This window comes from Lasioglossum baleicum, chromosome 5, assembly GCF_051020765.1.
Source record: "Lasioglossum baleicum chromosome 5, iyLasBale1, whole genome shotgun sequence".
NCBI classification, from domain to species: Eukaryota; Metazoa; Arthropoda; class Insecta; order Hymenoptera; family Halictidae; genus Lasioglossum; species Lasioglossum baleicum.
Window position 1 is genome coordinate 8,119,920 of NC_134933.1, and position 20,096 is coordinate 8,140,015.

Genomic DNA, 20,096 nt, shown 5'->3' on the forward strand with positions numbered 1-20,096 from the left:
CGGCTAATGTCACGAATTAAATGTGAAATATGTCAGATAAAAATTGTTGCCGGCATCGAGCTCCAAGTGTACCCGAAGGAAATACTGTTACAGCGTCATTAGTGTACAGCGGATCTTTACGCAAAATCAACATTTTCTACCTGAACTGCGACAATCTGGAGTGAAACAGACATTTATTTTCTTTCTTAATATGTTTAATAAGTTTTGAAATAATACATAACACTATTTTGTCTAGACATTAGACTGTGGACGGAGTCTTTCCTCCTGCACCCACCCCACTGCAGAGTTGTGCAGAATTACAATTGAATTACTCCAGGAATTATAATTACATGGCAATTGAACTACATTGTGATTCAGTCATATTGTAATTTATAATTCAGATCTTCATTCAATTAAATTACAATGTAATTCGTAATTGCAATTGCAGTACAATTATAAAATAGCGTTTCTCGTATTTTTCGGAAATGCTTACGTTAATTTTGCATATTTAATGTGATGACAAAAAAATACTTGAATGGTTAGAAAGCACTACGAGGCAGGAAATGACGTCCGAAATGTCAACTGTCAATGCCAGCTCTACACAAAAAACGAAATTACTTTCCGAACGAGCAATAAATAAATAGAGCCTTGTAATTTTTGTAAAGCTAAGACATTTTAGTCGCTTTTAGTGCTCGGTAGAGGTTTAGTGTTAATTACGCAAGCTAGTGGAGACGAGAGTGCCGCGAAGAATGAACCGACGCCATTCCCCGGGTAGAAAGCCGAGGATCTAAGTAAAAATGTATACCTACAGTTTGTTAAAAGAATCGCCGGTAGCGAAAATGGCAGTGCGCGGAGCGCGCTCTTAATTACAGTGTAAAGATCGATTACCGAACCGCTTACACGCGGTGAAGAGCGCAGCTTCGAGGGTCGCGCGAAGGGCTGAGAGTCCTTAAGGGCAGCCGGCGCGTGATGAGAGTCAGTTTCGCCCCGGAGTGTTTTGAGAGAGCTTAATGAGCGTAACAAGAGAGAAAGAGAGGGGGCCGAGCGAGCGACCGAGCTACAGACGGAGAGGGAACAACCAGAGGAACAATAATGGAGAACGATAATAATAGCGGCGCGAATTTACGACGGGTCCCGTCGCTATTGATCCGCGTAAACCGTTCGCCCGGATCCGAAACACCTTGCGCGATTCAGAACGCCTTCGACGGTTTCAAGCTAGACTGTTTTTAACGAGGCAACAACTCCAGCTACCAGACTTGATGAGCTTTGTATCGTGACGACTGTATGCGAGTCGCTGATCACTAGACTGCGGATCTTTATGTATTCATGGCTTATAAAAATGTTCGAAAAAATGCTGGAATACAAAATTCAACAGGAATTAGTGAGTCTTTTATTTGTTTCGGATCTGCGAAGGATGTTCCCATTAAAAATAGGATTTCATTTCATGACACTTTCTTCGGCGGCCCCACCCACAATTTTTATTGATATTGTGGAAAAGAATGGTTTTAGGTTGATAGATAACCCCTAAAGTTTTAAGTCGCTAACCCCTCTGTATAAGGATGATACGAGGGTAAATACCCTTAACTGTACCATTTTTTTTCTCAGTTGTTAATCAAGATATTCTGGTAAAAAAATTGCGAAAATAATCGAAATTACCTTCCTCATATCATATATTATTTTCACAATAGTGATCAAATTAGTAAGGGTAGAAAAGAATCATTTGATTTTTTGGGGTGGTCGAGTGACCACTTCCAAAAAATTCAAGGACAATGCTCTATCTAATTTATATCTCCTAAACGCATAGGCTTTTTAAAATTTTTTTTTAAATATTGCATTGTCATCCAGTTTTGAGCTGTGTTTAAAATTTCAAGTCTCCAGCTCATGGGGAAGTTGGTTTAAAATCAATTGCAAAATTTGTACCGAACAGACAGACAAACAGACAGACAAGAAAGCGAGCTAATAAAAACGTGGTAAAATTGAAAGTTGCATAAACTAAATAGTTTTCAAGATACAACTTTTATCATTTATAACTGACGCGACTGTTCAACGAGTTCGAGTAGACGATACGCAAACGATCCGGGAAAAGTCGCCGAGTGCGAGGAGTTAATAAAGAGGAGCGTCGCGACGTCAGCAAGGTCCAAAGTGAAAAAGAGTGATTGACGTCGCGACGCTGCGGGACACGCAAACGGATATTTCCATTTCCAAATATTCGCGGGATCTCTCTCGCGCGTCGCACTCATCCCTCTGTTTGTCATTCGAGTCGCATCGCGTCGCGGAACGCGCAATCGCACTCTTTTTCCTCTACTTTCTCCTCCTCCCAGGGCTCGTTCTTCAAGCATATTTGCCCGAGAATGCAAACAGACGCGGTGAATATCGGCGGCTACCGATGCACTTCGCTGAAATTCTTCTTCCCCCGAAATTCAGAGACACGAGCGGCCCCGTAGTTACACGATCACCTAACTCAGCATACAGCGCGCACTGCTTCTAAAGATCCAAAGTTTACACGGCTCGTTTATCGAGCGTAGAATCACATCTTTCGTGGGAAAGCAAAACTTTGCCGCGAAGGGACGCGCGAAGATAAGGTATGGAAAATAGTCGCGGAACGTACCGTGACTTGTGTGTTTCGTTTGTACAAATTATGTCGAGAATCGTGCTGACTTTGCGACGGAATTGAGCAAGATCACAGAGGTATTTTTGGAACGGATATTTCAGGTGTATAAATTAGCGTGTGGAGAATAAAAAGTCTCCAAAATTCTTAGCACTCGAGAGGTGACTTTCAGGCGCCACTAAGAATTGCTGTACCATTATTTAAAATATTAGGTTGTAAAGAAAGAAATGCAGGATTTGAACCTATGCTTTTAATGTGTTATAACTCGCATAAAATACAATTTTATTAAAAGAACAATTAAAAATACAATTTCATTAAAATTGTTTCAATAAAAACGATAAAACGAAAATTAATTTTATAGAAAATTTAATATTGTTAATAGTAACATTAAATTATTATTAGAATTGATTTTAATATTATTGAGGGAAATAGTATATTAAAATTAAGTTTACAAAGAATTTAATATTATTCAAAAAATAAATCTGTGCATTCGTTGACACTTCATTCGGCACTTCGGCCTAGTTTGAACTCGTAGAAAAAAATAATGCGAAAATCGCGTTTTGACAACCTGAAATAGAAGGCAAATGATTTAAAAAAAATTTTAAATAATTAAATAAAGCGTAAAACAAGCTTTAAAATGACATATAAATCAAGGTAAATATTTATTGGTATAAAATTGCAATTGAAACAAAGGAACAAAAATCCTGCATTTCTTTCTTTATAACCTAATATGACTTCGTATCCACCAAAAAATCATTGAGAACGAGAATATTCTAGACCGGAAGAAATGTTTAATTTGAAAATAGCTCCGAGTGCAAAGAGTATCTTGTGGATTTTCCATTGAGGACCTTGTTGGTTATAATTATCGTGAGGCAGGGTTGGTACGAGTGAAAGAGATGAATGGAGAATCGAAAAGAAGGTTTGAAGTTGGTACGAGTGTGCCGTATGATAAAAGACAGGTAGATCGTGTGACAATGGTTGAGAGAAAAAGAACAAGTTTGTTACAAGTGTTTAATTAGCATAGCCTACTTAAGTAATATTATTCAAATTTATAAAACTGAAATAAGTTCTAAACAGCAACAGTTCTTTTGCATGGAAAGAAAAAATAGTTGAGGTGCTCTACGATACGGAAAAACTCGCTGCAGCCGGCAATTCGGAAATCTCGCAGGGAGCATAATGGATAAGGAATAGTCGAACAAACAAGTTGGCTCGGCGGCAGATCCTTTTCCATTCGGTTTCCTCCATCAAGATTCCGCTTGCGAGGAACGCGAGAATATGCTGGCCCACCCTCCATCCGCTCGCTCTCGTGCGTCGATACGATTTTTCACTCCGCCGGTGCAATTTTTCGTCCGATCGAGTGCATCTAAAGAAAACAGACGGTCGCGCGCCGCGTCGCGCCTCGCCGAACTCCGTATTTCTTCCGGGCCGACCATAAAAGGAGTCGGATGAGCGTCTCGCGGCCGGATATCGCACGGTTTATGAATTTATGAATTTTTCGGCGCGTTCCTTACGAAAATTCTCTGCCGCTCACCGTCTCGCGAAATACAGTCCTTCTAATCCCTTCGACTCCACCCTCCCGCGTTCTGTATAAATATATATTTTCCGCATAGTTTATATTCATGAAACCGCCCTCCAATGGGGCCGCACAGAGGAACCTCATTATTTCGTTAGCCCCCTCGCGGAACTGTTTCACGAGGCCCTCGGGAAAATTGAAAACTGGAAAGGAAAAACACCCTCTCCCTTCCCTCTGTCTTCTCGATTACACTTTCCTTGTAGAGATCGTGGTTTTCAATGTGTATTAATAACACGCGTCAATTTCCTAGCTCACTGTCAAAATGTTAATCGCCCCTTCTCGATACTCATTGCTTTTTCCTAAACGCTTGTCTGGCTTTATCGAAAAGGGAAATTGTGTTGAACTCCCGCGCTAAATAACCACCAATACGAATTTGCTCTCCATCAACTTGTTGATCACGACTTCGACAAACTGCTTGAGGATTTGTATTCATTTGAAAATTGTTGGTTTACGTCCAGCAGTATTACATCTTGATCTTCGCGGATCCCTTTTCGAATACAGAGCAACAATCGGAGTTGCTTCTTGGAAATTGGCTTAATCTGTCCGGCTAATGTCACGAATTAAATGTGAAATTGTCAAATAAATTGTTGTCGGCATCGAGCTCCAAGTGTACCCGAAAGAAGTACTGGTAAACCTTACGTGTTTAGGGGAGGCTTAATAGATGAAAGATCGTATATTGACATCTGGGTCATTCCATGCCAAATCGATCTCTAATTGGTAATGCTGTTGCAAATCGAGCTTGTAAACAATCAGCATGTTTGTTATTGTAACCAAGAGTAATTAATATTGTTCTTGAAGAATAAGTAGGGTTATCTATACAATATTTTCTCGAGACCAGAGTGAGAGAGAGCGGTATAGACAACGGACTCTTTACCTGAAATGGGGGTACACGGCGTCCTTTACCAGGTCATTGTGACGCCAATTTTTATGGCTTCATCTTTTTCAAGGGCTCATTTTAAAGGGGACACTTCAAGGAATATAACCATATTTTTTTCCAAAATTTTCCTACTACATACTTGCTACCCGAACCTTCGGCACTGCGACTTTACGATACGATCTGTTGGACCTGGAAGGCTAAGTTGAATGCATTTGTTGAGAAACCTTCTAATTGTGCTAAAATGTGCCACATGTTGGCTGCAGACCGGTCTATTAAAGAAATGGCAATGGGTCCGCGATGCTAAGAAATATATAGCTTATCTGAACAAAACTTGAATAACTTCCCGTATTGACGGTCAAAGAGAATCTAAGTGGGAAGGATACTTACTTAGATCACGTCAAAACAGGCAGCTACTGGGAGATCCAAGTGCGAACGTCGCCTGGTGGGGGAAGAGGTACCTAAATGTTCGCGCTGTGCCTCTCACAATCGGTTGCGCCCGACGGAAGGTTAAGACTGGTCTCCCCACTCTATCGTTCCCTTTCTACGACGCTATTCCCCCACGCTTCCGCCACATTAATCATTTCACTGGATTCGGTATTTTATGGAGAACCAGGAAAAAATTATTTTCTCCTTTTCAGTGCGTTTTAATATAAGCGTGGATTTTAAAAAGCTTTTTTTATATACTTTTTACATTGTGCATTTCGAATTGAACCTGTTTTCTCATACACAGACAACAGTCGAGCTTTTTACAATTTATAGAAGACAGACGAATTTAATAATATTAAAACTGTTTTGGATAATGATATCCAAATTTTTAATGGCGCCTCAGAGTCACCCTTCGCGTGCAAAGGGTTAACAGACGAGAATGTGTCGATTGGACGGGGAAGTACAACGGAAATATGCCAGAATGCTATCCAGTAAAAAGGAGAACGGGGTGCGTATACTTTACATAATTTAATTTAACCTAAACAGGGAAGACTTTTTGACCAAACCAATATAAAACGGGAGAGAACTGCTTGATCAGATATATCGATAAAGCACCGTGCTGCAAACTAAATTAGTAAAGTACCGTCCTGTTTCGGATTGATCTGCAAATACGCGAATTTGTACCGAGGTCTACGATAATTTAATTAAGCAGAGTGAAAACTGCGAAAATCATATTTTAAATTGTGGGAGAAGACATTCTGGCCAGTCCAATATAAAAGAAGAGAAAATCTGCAAATATATTAATTAAGTAGGCAGAGTGGTCTACGATCATTTAATTTAGCAGAGTGAAAACTGCGAAAATCATATTTTAAATTGTGGGAGAAGACATTCTGGCCAGTCCAATATAAAAGAAGAGAAAATCTGCAAATATATTAATTAAGTAGGCAGAGTGGTCTACGATCATTTAATTTAGCAGAGTGAAAACTGCGAAAATCATATTTTAAATTGTGGGAGAAGACATTCTGGCCAGTCCAATATAAAAGAAGAGAAAATCTGCAAATATATTAATTAAGTAGGTAGAGTGGTCTACGATCATTTAATTTAGCAGAGTGAAAACTGCGAAAATCATATTTTAAATTGTGGGAGAAGACATTCTGGCCAGTCCAATATAAAAGAAGAGAAAATCTGCAAATATATTAATTAACTAGGCAGAGTGGTCTACGATCATTCAATTTAGCAGAGTGAAAACGGCGAAAGTCGTAGCTTAATTTATGCAAGAAGACTTTTTCAGCATTTAGAGGATATTCCAGGGATTCAGTGTGTTTAGATAGCGATCCGGCGATCTCCATTAAGATTGCGAGCTTCCTTGCGAGTCCTATATCCGCCGATTAATGCCGTGACTTTCTCCAAAGATTCGTGATAATCTAATTTAACGGCGTGAGAATTGCCTCTGATAGCGAAAATATGCGAAAAGAATTTTTGGACGATCCTCATAAGCCGATACCGTGAAAAATAAGGATTTCTAAACGTTCAGAGAAAAATTCTATGGGGTACATCAAATTTGCACACTGATTCGATCATCGCTACCATGGATTGCATTGTGAGATTCTTTCCGAGTCCCGTTCCCGTGGATTAGCCCGCGAGAGCGCGAATTTCTACAGAGATCCGCAGCAATTGTATTTCTTTCCACGGAACGTGGATGTTTTTCCAGCAATATTATTTTTCGAGTTTCCGGACAGCCGTTTTTTCGAAAGAGAAGCGAGGAAGCGTGTTTCGGATTTCAAGAACGTTACCGTTTTATTAAAACAAATGGTGGATTACCCGTCGGCGGAGTCGGAACTTCCGTCGACGCTGATTGTTGTTTCACCGTCGTTTTGACGTTTTCGAAATGTCCCGTTTCCATGCCGATATTTTAATCCATAAAAAGAGGTTTACGGCGGTTCATAAAGAACGAGCATCTTCCTTTGAGCTCCGAAAGTTAAAAGCGGGAAAAATTTTTATTGTACAGCAGTGTAGCAGACGCATGGATAAAAAGAATCTGTGTTAACTTGTTCAGACTATCGACGAACCGAAATACAGTAATCCCTTCTGAAAGTTCCGAGGACAAGCACTTTTCAAATTCGCCGGGCTTTTATTGTCGCACGAACGTAAATGAATAATTCCGTACTTTCCTCAAAATCTCGCTTACGTCCCGAGCGACTGTAAAAACCTGTCTGAAGTTGCTTTTTATTGTTATAGACCCGGTAAAATAAAGCTTTTAGTGTGTTACGGGCTGAACAGGTGAAACACATTACCTCTAAGCGAAGAAACTGTTGTACACGGTTTTCTGAAGCTGTCGCGAGCCGCGTAAAAACGTCGCATCGACAGTGGAAGCGGTCTGAGTGACTCTTAACCGAAACGTGTTGTAAATTCGTGTTTCTATGAAATGTTTCCTCGTTTTTTGGTCTAGTTAGCGCAAATGTTCTGCTAAAAGCAGATCGCCGTTTTCAATTGTTGGATTATCAATGAGTTGTGGATGGTTGGTAACGTGTGGTCATGTTTAATAAGTAGACTGCGGATGTTTATGCATTTTCCAATTTTTGTCGACAAATTTTGAGAAAGTGGAATGGAATCAAATCCTATCTTGAATGGGAACAGCATTTGTAGTATTTTATATTCTAGCCTTTTTGTTCTTGTTTTAAGGCTGTTCTTGACTTTTTTGAACATTTTCATAAGCCATAAATCCATAAAGATCCGCAGTCAAGAAACATGTATTTAATAATGAAATAGATCTAAAAGACTGTTCTGAATATCTAGCTAAACAATAATCTATTAGAGCCACATCTATCACACACTCGCCGCATTTCTGACTCCTAAAATGTCTTCTTGCATTCAAAACAAACGTACCGACATTCACGCCGTCGCGTCACCCACACCATAACATATTCCTAAAACCAAGTCCACATACGTTTCAATAGACTGCGGATCTTTATGCATTTATAGCAAAATTGAGTAGATGAAATCCAAAATTGTTCAAAAATTTTTTTAATTGAAGATATCAATATACAGGTTCATCCGTTTTTAAACGGCCAAACGTTAACCAGCTGTAGAGGACCCCAAATGGAACAACTTTTACCCGTATCACTTTTTTTGTTTCGGCCTTGATTTCCAGATAATTGCAAAAAACCATCAATTTTTAAGTTTACATAAAATTAAATATCTCAGGACTCCAATGATGAATCTTGATGGTTTTTCCTTTGTTTAGTTTAAAATAAGTAGGGGCATCTTTTTTTATTAAATAAACTTTTTTGTATGACCTTCGGATCATGGTTTTTTTTGGCGTGGGGCACACCGTGGAGCCTGAAAGAAATAAGTTGGAAAGTGGCGGTGTACCTCACGCCAAAAAAACCATGATCCGAAGGTCATACAAAAAAGTTTATTTAATAAAAAAAGATGCCCCTACTTATTTTAAACTAAACAAAGGAAAAACCATCAAGATTCATCATTGGAGTCCTCAGATATTTAATTTTATGTAAACTCAAAAAATGATGGTTTTTTGCAATTATCTGGAAATCAAGGCCGAAACAAAAAAAGTGATAGGGGTAAAAGTTGTTCCATTTGGGGTCCTCTGCAGCTGGTTAACGTTTGGCCGTTTAAAAACGGATGACCCTGTATGATTTCTTCTCTACTATAGGTCGTTCGGAAAGTAATTTCGTTTTTCGTGTAGAGATGACATAGCTTCCATTTGTTATTACTAGACTGCGGATGTTTAAACAATTTGCAATTTTCGTAGACGAGTTTTAGGAAAGTCGAATTAAATGAAATCTTATTTTCCGTGGTAGTCCCGTTTGCAGACTCCAGCATTTTTTGAAAATTTTTAGAAGCCATAATTGCATAAAGATCCGCAGTCTAGTTATTATTCAACCTTATTTTAAATCGCGAAATCTTTCGAAACTTTCAAGTATGTTTTTTATCATCGCATCAAATATGCAAAATCAAAGTACGCAGAAAAAAATTCTACGAGCATGGGATCTTTAAGTTGCCTGAGAAATCGCAAAAGATCACGGAACAAAATGTCATAAAACTTATTCTAACTGGTAAAAAATTCGCTTTGATTTCCCCTTAAAAAAACGAAATAACTTTCCGAACGACCCAATAGAATCATTAAGGGAAGAAATAACATTCAATTTAGTTTCTATTCTTTGCTGTCAATACAGACAATTTTGATTTTGCATAAAAAGATCCGCAGTCTACTTATCAATAAGTTACCACCGAACAATAAGATCAGAGAAAGTTTCTACTTTGCACAAAGATCCGCAGTCCAGTAATGAAATGTCGGGTGTCCAATGATCACCGGGACCTCCCCAAATCGGTAAAGCGATTCCACGCTAACAATTCCGATGTTAGCCAGCGGAATTGAGCAATTACCGTTGAACGGACGCGCATCGGACATTAAGTAGTCACGGTATGGCGAGGGGATTTGTCAGGCGCAAGTAGTAATGGATCGTCAATGTCGGACGTCCCCGGGTTACAGCGTCGAATATGTCAGGTGGGGGTGGTCGTCGTCGAGGGACGTATAGCGTGACGTCGTTCCCGAGTTACTGGCCCGTTTATCATAAAACGATACTTTTACGGGTCGGTCGAAAATCCGGGATCCTCCTGACGAATTCATGGCCTGTTCCTGTTCATTGTCACGGCTGCGTTATCTCTTATGCAGATGGCCGCTTAATTTCAATTCGTCTTTCAAAGTTCACGTTCTCGTCGACGAGATACAGAACCTTGAATTAATGTGTTGGAGCGTGCACCGAAATCCACGAGCATGCAAAGGAGGAACGAACGGTCTTTCGACCTTTTATTGCACGTCGAGAGTGCCGCCATTTTTCCGCGCTGAAGCGCCCAAGGAGGAATAAGGCGAATATTCTGGTTTACATACCCACAGAGTTGTGCTAATTTAAGTACATTCTAATTGAATTGCGCAATTGAATTACATTGTATTTTATGTACGCGGTATTTGAATTACATTGTAATCGCATTACATAACTCGAACCTTCCACTTAATTGCTAATTACGCGAATCGTGAGCGTAATATCATGTAAACATTATCATTTATTCACACCTGTTTATGCAAAGACTTGTAGAAGGATAACTGGAGCTATCCTGACGAGGATATACAGTGAGCGACGAGCACAAAAGAACTGAACACTTTGGGCTAACTTTCGAACAACCAGAGTTAATTTATTTTGTTGCACTGGTGGTTGAACGCGCCGTAACACGAATGATGTACGAATATATGTTAGAAAGTTGTCGAATCCGTGAATCGAAGAATCCGCATGTATTTGTAGACCGAGAATTACGCAGAAGCGATAAGCGCATGTATTTTCTACGGTGTGTCTCGTTATACTGCCGAATCTGACTTCGATGAAGACACGTGGATTGGTAGACAGAGAATTACGTGAGAGCGATAAGCGCGTGTTGTTTCCTACGATGTGTCTCGATCAGAGTTGGGCAGGAATTAATTACATGAGTAATTAATTACATCTTCAATTACAATTACATGTAATTGTAATTGCAATTCCAATTACAATTACATGTAATTGTAATTGTATTTCTGCAATTCCAATTCCAATGACATGTAATTGTAACTGTAATTGTTAGTAGCAGTTACAAGTAATTGTGGCTGGTAGCTGCAATTACTTGTAAGTCTTGTAACTGCTACTAACAATTACAGTTACAATTACATGTAATTGGAATTGGAATTGCAATTACTTTCGCTCAACCAGTAATTGTAATTGTATTTCTGCAATTCCAAATTACAGTAATTGGCAAGTAATTGTAACTGTAATTGAAATTACATTTTGCCCAACTCTGGTCTCGATAGACTACCGTGGTCCGCTGTGTCGAAGACATTCCAAATATTATTGAGATGAGCGGTCGATACGCAGTTTTTCGTCGTCGAGTCGCGTAGCGCTCTCGCGACGCCGAATTGTATAACGACTTTCGCGAAATTACAATTAGCGGGGAGTTCGAATACTAAACAACACCTGAACAACGACGATTTCATTGTGCCGTGTTGTTCGAACAAACATCCCGACATAATGCATTTTATGAATGGAATTTATTAAAACCGGAGATAAGCGAAAATAATCGGAGAAGAACGATCCACTATTTCCAACGTGTTCGAATGATCGAAGAAACTGCGAAGCCGTAAGGAGTACAGTGCGATTGAACTACGCAGAGAATGTCGAGTATTGGCACCGGGGTTAAACGAGCAGTGGTTGCAGGGATAATTACAAAGTTGCGACGTAATTTCGCCGTGGAAGACGGGCCCCGCAGATTTCATCGCGGGAACGGACCACGCAATAATAATTATTGCACCGGATCCTTTGTCCGGCGGAAGCTCTTCGGCCGGCGCGGTGGCGCGGCCCGCCGCGCTTTGAAGAGTTTATAATTCAACGGCCGAGAGTTTCGAAATGCACTCGGAATCTCTGCGAAGAAACTTTCTTTGCTCTCTTTCGACCAACTTCTCGTTTGTTCTTCCCCCTACCCACTCACCCCCCACCCCCTGTGTTTTTTGTTGGTTCTCGCGCGAAGTAGACCGAATGACTAATTAATTGGATTTATTGGACACGCGGGGCCACCGCGGAAAACGCTTGTTCCCGAGGACGCGAGCAGTTCCTCGTTGTCGGTGGTCGTCTTTCCGCGCGCCATCAGCCGGGAAATTGATGACGTCGGAATTGTACACCACGGCTCCATTTTTCAAAAGCCAATCTCCGACGCTGTCTCCGCGAAGCTGCGAAGGAGAACGTGTCCCCCGGAACGAAGCTGTTGCATTCTTTAAGGCTCGATTTCAATTATCCAACGGTCCTCCGAGTCGGCCCGTGTCCGCGGGGTCGTCGGCCGCCATTTTCCTCCCCCCGTTTATTTTATTCGTTGCGCGTTCCTCTCCTAAACAACGTGCCGCGAATATTAGATACTGTTTTACCATTTTCCACGGTCCGACGAATGCTAATATTATAATAACGACTCCCGGTTGGGGGAGAATATAAATTGTACGCGATCGGACGCGCGTGGAGTTTATGGGTGCGTGCGTGCCAGCCCCGTCCGCCATCTTGCTTTCGCGTATATGTACAATAACCTATTTCAGCGACCGACGACTCGAAATCCATAAAAATCAAGATGAAATAGTGCTGGACGCAAACTAATTATTTTCAAATCAATACAAATCCTCAATGCGCATCGGAGGGCGGTTTCACTTATTAAACATATTAAGAAAGAAAATAAATGTCCATTTCAATCGAGATTGTCGCAATTCAGGTAGACAAATTTTGATTTTGCATAAAGAACCGCTGTCCACTAATGACGCATAATGAACCCGTAGACTGTGATAGACTGCGTATCTTTATGCATTTATAGGAAGATTTAGTAAACGAAATTCAAAATACATATTGCGCCCGACGGAAGGTTAATCTGGCGACTCTGGTTCGTAGTAGCCGAGGGGATGTTTACGGAGGCTCTCCCGGGACTATTTTCAATGTCATCAGCTCGGATGAGCGGTATCGATAGCTTATCAGGCATCCGACACGTCACAGCACCGCCGATACGCAGTATAATCGAGGATCTGATAATGGATCCAGATGAAACCAGCGAGCTGGATTGCATCGAAATTCGTCTCTGTCTCCTCGCACCTGAGAGACTCCGAAATGTCCGAAAACGTTGATTTACGCGTGTCACGGGATATCCGGCGTGTTTCTTCTCCGAGACGAACCGGGCTTCGAACGGTAAGGAAAAGCGAACGCGAACGCCGATGATCGATACTCTCTTTTCCTCTACGCCCCTTCTAGAAAAAGCTGTCGCGTCTCTTCAGCTCTCGATCGATTTGTCTTCGAAGCGACAGAAGGATCAGGTGGTTTCAATGAATTAGGGGGCGCGATTGTTTGAAAGCCTCCGGGCTACGCGAGTCGTTCATATAATACTTTCCACTTTTTACTATCTTTGCTCGTTGCTACTTCATCCGAGCCTGGAGAATCATAAAGTAGACTTCGCTTCTTACGTGACTGTGATAAAAATGAAAAACTTGTTCAGAACAATGAACAGATTACAGATGGATTGTCGAGTTGTAAAAATTGAAGGACGAAAGAAAGTAGCTTCTATTTCTTGCAATGGTTGTAGACAATTTTATGGGGTCGCCATTTTATATATTATATTTATATGTAGGATCTTATACATATATATGACAGTCTTCCGATACATGTCAGAAGTTTATGTTACGATTCGATATGTATTTATATACGGTTTTATATGCGACAATTCTCATATACACGTTACGATTTTATATCACGATTTTATTTCTACGTTTATGTACGATTTTATGTGACAATTTTCATATGTTATTAGCAGACTGCGGATTTTGTGCATTTATAACAAAAAATGGGTACGTCTAATTTGAAAAAGTTTAGAGGTTAAGAGAACTTAGAAACACCAATTAATTTCAACCCACTAAAATTATTAAAGCAGGAAAGAAATTTTTCCTCGGCTCCTCGGCGCCCGCTCTAGCGGTTACGTCGCCCTGGACAAAAAGACAAATTGCCGCCCCTTAAGAATATATATATATTTTTTGGTAGATATTTTTTTATTTTCAATAAAAATCAAATCATTTGATTTAAATACTAATAAAAGCACAAATTTTCTATTAATTGGGTATTTAACACATCAATATTTTTCTCACACTTACAGTCAAAATGGCGTCCGTAAATTTTGGCGGGCCCTGGGCTCCTGCTTCTTAAATTTGATGCAGAACATTTTTATTTTGCATGAAGATCCGCAGTCTAATTTATTAGTTTCGCCAGGAAATCTTTCGGTATGTATATCTACAGTTATTAAATCGACCGCGGATTTTATGCGATCATGGTAAAAATGAGTGGATGAAATTTAAAGCGATCAGTCTGGTCCCTTATTTCGTTTGCCGATATATCGCCGCATTGATTTCGGCTGAATGGGGAAACCGTTCGAATTCTGGAGAGAGCATTTCGGTCGAGAACAGTCAGGTTCTTGCGATTCTGGCGAACCGTGCGGCGTTTTTCTAGTCACGAAGCCCGTGAACTTTCAACTTTGTAAGGCTGGGCTCGTCCATTCGTCGGGAGTGCGTCCGAGTTTATAGCGGCATTGACAGCGCATAAGGGAGAGAATACAGAATAGAGGCGGTGTGCATCGAGGCTGCTTTAAAAATACAGCGGACCGAAGAGGTCGGTCAGATGGTGGTGTGTGGGGCTGGTTCGTTCGCAGACGGTTCCAGGCTAAAACGAGAAACGGAAACGGGCAACAGGAGAAAGGAGCGACGCGACGGGGGCCGATAAAACCGGGAGACCGTGTGCAACAACATGGATTTTATCGAAACGAGAATCTTCCGGCAGGGTGTTCCCCGCCGATTGTTCTCGTTTTTCGAAACGGCCGACCCGCCGTTCCACCCGCGCTCGTTTTAACGCCATTTGCTTAAGTTCACTCCCCCGTTGAATTAGTAACCGTGCAGCGTGCCTTTATACGGGATCCTCTCACCGCGCCGGGTCGTGTCGTGTCGTCTCGGGCTGCGGGGGTCGTTCGCGATAAGCGTCTTTGTTCGAGGACCAACGACTGAATCCCGAGAACGCGCGTTTTCGCACGCTGTCTCTCACGAACGCCCCCGAAACCTTTCCGCGAATAAACAGTATGACATTCTCTCCACAGTAACGCATATGTTCCCTCTCTTTTTTTAGAATTTTTCGAAACAGTATAAAGAACCCCGCACTAATCATATGGACAATCTATCCCGGTAAAATCAGTTGGATTTTTCATATGTTGTAGAGCTTATGATCTACTGAACAAAAGATGTAATGGGCGCAAAGCTCAATCATGGACAGTCATCGAGTTACAGTAGCGGACAAAAGTTTAAGACCGCTCTAAAGAAGACGATAATTTTTTTGATATAGTACTATACGATTTGAACTTTTTGGGGAAAGCTAGAGCAATTAGTTTACTAAAGGATGTGAAAAGAAATTTTTTCAAAAATTGCAATTGATCGGAATTGTTGAAAAAAATACTAAAAGTTGAATTTTTAACTTTTTTATGTGAGCCTATATTGAAAATTTAAAAAATACGTTTTGTAGATCTGTGTCAATTAGACATTCTGAAAATTTCGTCAAAATCGGTCGACGTTGCAATGAGCTACAAACGTTTATAAATGGTAAAAATTGCAGATTTTCACGATTTATTGCTGAAAATCTTGAAAATCAGCCATTTTTACCATTTTTAAACGTTTGTAGCTCATTGCAACGTCGACCGATTTTGACGAAATTTTCAGAATATGTTTAATTGACACAGATCTACAAAACGTATTTTTTAAATTTTCAATATAGGCCCACATAAAAAAGTTAAAAATTCAACTTTTAGTATTTTTTTCAACAATTCCGGTCAATTGCAATTTTCGAAAAAATTTCTTCTCACATCCTTTAGTAAACTAATTGCTCTAGCTTCCCAAAAAAGTTCAAATTGTATAGTACAATATTAAAAAAGTTATCGTCTTCTTTAGAGCGGTCTTAAACTTTCGTCCGCTACAGTATAATCAGTCAAACATGACAAATTCGAGCTGCCGAATACTTGAATCAGAGACCACCACAACAGAATCCAAATGAGTAATACATAATACGATCATATTTTTATTAATCCACACACACACACGCACGCACAAGCACACAAACAGCAGAGAGGGTTCGGAGTCAAAAAATACTACGGAAGTGGCGAACCGTGAGGTCCTTATCTCTGCTGTGACACGCAAAGATTTTTGTGAAAGATTTCTGTTCACAGACCTTTTCAAGATGATTCAAAATTCAAAAATAATAACACCACCTGACAGATTTTGTGAAACCCTAATATTTTTGTTTCAAACATTTTTCCAAAAAATAAATACTTCCCGAGATTTGAGTATTTGGCAGCTCAAATTTGTCATGTTTGACATGTATAACTCGGTAACTGTCCATTATTGAGCTTTGTGCCCATTGCGTCTTTTGTTCAGTAGATCATAAGCTACAACATATGAAAAATCCAACTGATTTTACCGGGATAGATTTTCCATATCATTAGTGCGGGGTTCTTTATTAAATAATTGAAACTAAGCGAAACTCCGTGGGCTAGTATCAGGAGTTTAAATTTGGAGTATTATTCCTAATTTATCATGAAATACAAATATGTGTAAGCATTTCATAAAAAAACGATGTGGTCTAAATACAAAGAAAAGAATGGCGACTCTCGAAACCTAATACAACATAAGAAAAGACTGCTCTTTGCTTTACCGGACTCAAAATTTGTGCCTTTCTCCTACGAATTATAATATATTTGGTATGTAATCCAGTAGATTTATACCCGGCGCGGATGCAGATCGAAGTTTCGAACCTCTACGATCAATGGTTCAGGAGTTATGCTTGCTTAAAGTTGAGCATATTTCTAGTTTCTTGACAAGTAAGGGGGCCGCCATATTGGTTTGTAGTGACGGTTGCACGCCGCTTACTGTGTTGGTTAGGATTAGGTTGAGGGGGGCGGCAAAGTAAGCGGCTCGCGGTCGTCACTACAAACCAATATGGCGGCACCCTCACCAATCAAAAACAATGCAGATTACTCAACTTTAAGCAAGCATAACTCCTGAACCATTGATCCTAGAGGATCGAAACTTCGATCTGCATCCGCGCCGGGTACAAATCTACTGGATTACATGTCAAATACATCATAATTCGTAGGAGAAAGGTACTAATTTTAAGTCCGGTCAAGTAAAGTTGACCCAAAGAAAATATTAACAAATAAAATCAATAACATTTTGTACGTATTACTGCGGACGACAAAGATCCATGTCATTTGGTAATCAAGATAGGAGAAAAATCGTCTTATTTTGATTTCTTATGAAGAATGTTTTTTCAAGTCCTGCGGAAAATCCTTATAAAAATATGAGAATGATTGACAAGTTTGTTTGTCTCGCCAACGAATTTATTCGCATTGGGTTGTACAAATTTATTCAGGGCAAAATATTGATTTTCACGTATTTTAATCTCATTGGGAAAAATACCTCCGTAAAACGTACACCCGCAGTCATAGGTAAATTTACCCTATCAATAATGTTTTTTCAGGCGAGGCTCGGCTCCCGAGAAAATCGAATTTGGAAATTCGCGGGGCTATTCACTGGCGCGCGAATTTTCAAACTCGATTTTCTCGGAAACCGAGCCGCGGCTGTAAAAAATGTTATACCGCGTGTTTACGGTTCATTTTTCAACCGGAGATCGCCTCAAGCGGTTTCATTCGTCGGTTGCTCTGTTCTTGAATAAATATGGGTGCGCGGCTTCGCATCGGGGCGGGCGCAGAATTATTTTCGAAATATTTGTACGACAATTAAATGTTTTATAACGACAAGGTGCGACGGGGCTGGACGTATGCTGCGCATAAAAATTGCGGCACAAAGGGAGCACGATTTAACGAGGGCGACACGGCCGTTCGCGTCCGTACTCGAGGGGGGTACAAACTCGACATTAACGACATTCTACCCGGAAGCCTAATTATAGGCCTTTTGATGTCGACATTTATCGGCGAGATGGATTAACCTTTAATCACGCTGAATCTTAACCAAGAATCGACCAAGATATTGCCACTGGTACGCTTGTTAAGCGTTCACGCCTTCCAGTTACGCGCGTGTATTATCATTTGAACTGTTCACTGGCCAAATCGATTAATCGCCCCTCGAATATTTCCATATTTTACCGGCGAACCCCTCGGTAGATGCTTAACCTTTTACATTTAAGGTGGAGTGGGGTAAGTCCGTTAATTGGTTATTTTTATTATAATATGAACAAAATTTCTCTAGCTTGTATTCATTAATGTAGCATAAGTTAGCATGAACTATTCTACATAGTTGTAGCCGAAGAATAAAGGTGTTTTCCTCGCTTAAATCAACCAATGCCAAACAGTCACGTGCGAGGTACACGTACGACTTTGAGGTTACCCTGAACGTGCAATAGTTTACAAGTTATTAATATATTCTGTGTTGTTATTTTAGGTAAGTACAACAAATATTTATGTAGGTTTACATTAAATAAACCGTTTTTATTGCATTTTTCAAAATTTATTGAGAAAAACACTAAGATGATCTTGCCCCGTAGATATTATCACACGGGGCAAGTCCGTACTGTCACGGCGGGGTAAGTCCGTACTGTATGGGTAACTATAAAACTAAACAATATATTTAATGGAATAAAAAGCAGTTTGTAGCAGGCTTGATAATAAATCTTTTCTTGCTCCGTAGCACTTGAAACAAGGTTCGAAAGCAGTATTAAACTTTGTTTTAATATCACTGTATTCCCTTTCATATTTCAGCATGAAAGTACATGTTTGTTTAAAAATGGATAACTATGAAACTAAACCATATAATTTAATGCAATAAGAAGCATTTTATAGCAGGCTTGTTAATCATTCTTTTCTTGCCGCGTAGCACTTGAAACAAGTTTCGAAAGCATTTTTAACTCTCAGAGGCGGACTTGCCCCATCTTCGGGGCAAGTGCGTCCTGGTCGACGCTTTGTACAATATCCTATCAAAATGATAATTTTCAAGCAAAATTAGAATCCTACGTAATACTAATTCATCAGTAATAACTGTGGCAGGAGTTTGATACCAAGAACGTTGAGTTTTTACATACCACACTGAAACTACATCAGTTTAAAGTCCAACTTTGCAAAAACTAGGGCGGACTTACCCGCTCCACCTTAACGAAATCACAATTTCTCCAAAATCTTCACAGTTTTGCGTTTTATCCATTCGCTTGTGATAAATGCAAGCAAATCCGCAGTTCGCCCATTAACATTGTTCGTCGGCAACGAGGTACAAAATCGACCAATTCCCGCCGTCTTCCTTTAATTAATTATCCCGTGAACGTTAAACGGTACCAGGAAATGGGTCAGACTTTTTTCCCTCCAAGCAATAACCAGATCGCGGCGAAGTTTTAATAAATTCAACGTCCTGTTCGGAGAAAATCCCCGATGAATCGTCGATCAATTCACGTCACGGATGATTCAATTCGCCGGAGGATCGTTAATCGTCGGATGTACAGAACGGCGTCGATGACTCGCGGAATGACGAACACTGCCAACCCGGACAAGAATGTTATTCATTTCGCGCGCGTGCAGCGCGTTCCGATCGAATTGTTCAAAAGCACCGAAGAAACGCCGGTGCCGGTTTTCGAAGCGACGAACGATGATACGGGGAAACTGTCGCTTGCCGCTTGCAGTCATTACCGGAATTATGACTCTAATTACTGGAACGCATCGCTTTTCAACGGGACACGAGCGCGCGATCGCGTTTTCCGCCGCTCCGCGTGCCGGAGCTCTTTCAATTTTTATTTCACCGTTGCCCGGGTATTCGCATAATTGACGCGCGTTTTTTCATACCGTCGCGGCGTCACCGCACCTGCCCGCACGGGGGAAGCTCGTTAACGACGTTATTGTTTGAGCTGCGGCGAACAAGTTTATCGGCGATGGCGAGCCGATCGTTCGGAAGATCAACCCGCCGAGGAACTTCCTAATGGAAAGCACACGTTAACTTCGAGGCTGGCGAGCCTCGCTTGTCCTCTGCGATCTGTCTAAAAGGTGGG

At 40.5% G+C, this 20,096-nt stretch overlaps 2 protein-coding genes across 2 annotated transcripts in view; both read right to left on the reverse strand.

Moving 5' to 3' along the window:
* Positions 1–8,774, reverse strand: part of LOC143208832 (ionotropic receptor 25a-like) — a 180,326-nt gene extending 171,552 nt beyond the window's left edge. Inside the window, exon 1 of the mRNA XM_076423675.1 lies at positions 5,425–8,774. The gene's annotated coding sequence lies outside the window, so the exon portion shown is untranslated. The remainder of the gene's footprint in view (positions 1–5,424) is intronic.
* Positions 1–20,096, reverse strand: part of Oct-tyrr (Octopamine-Tyramine receptor) — a 196,153-nt gene that overhangs the window by 132,995 nt on the left and 43,062 nt on the right. The window lies entirely within an intron of this gene.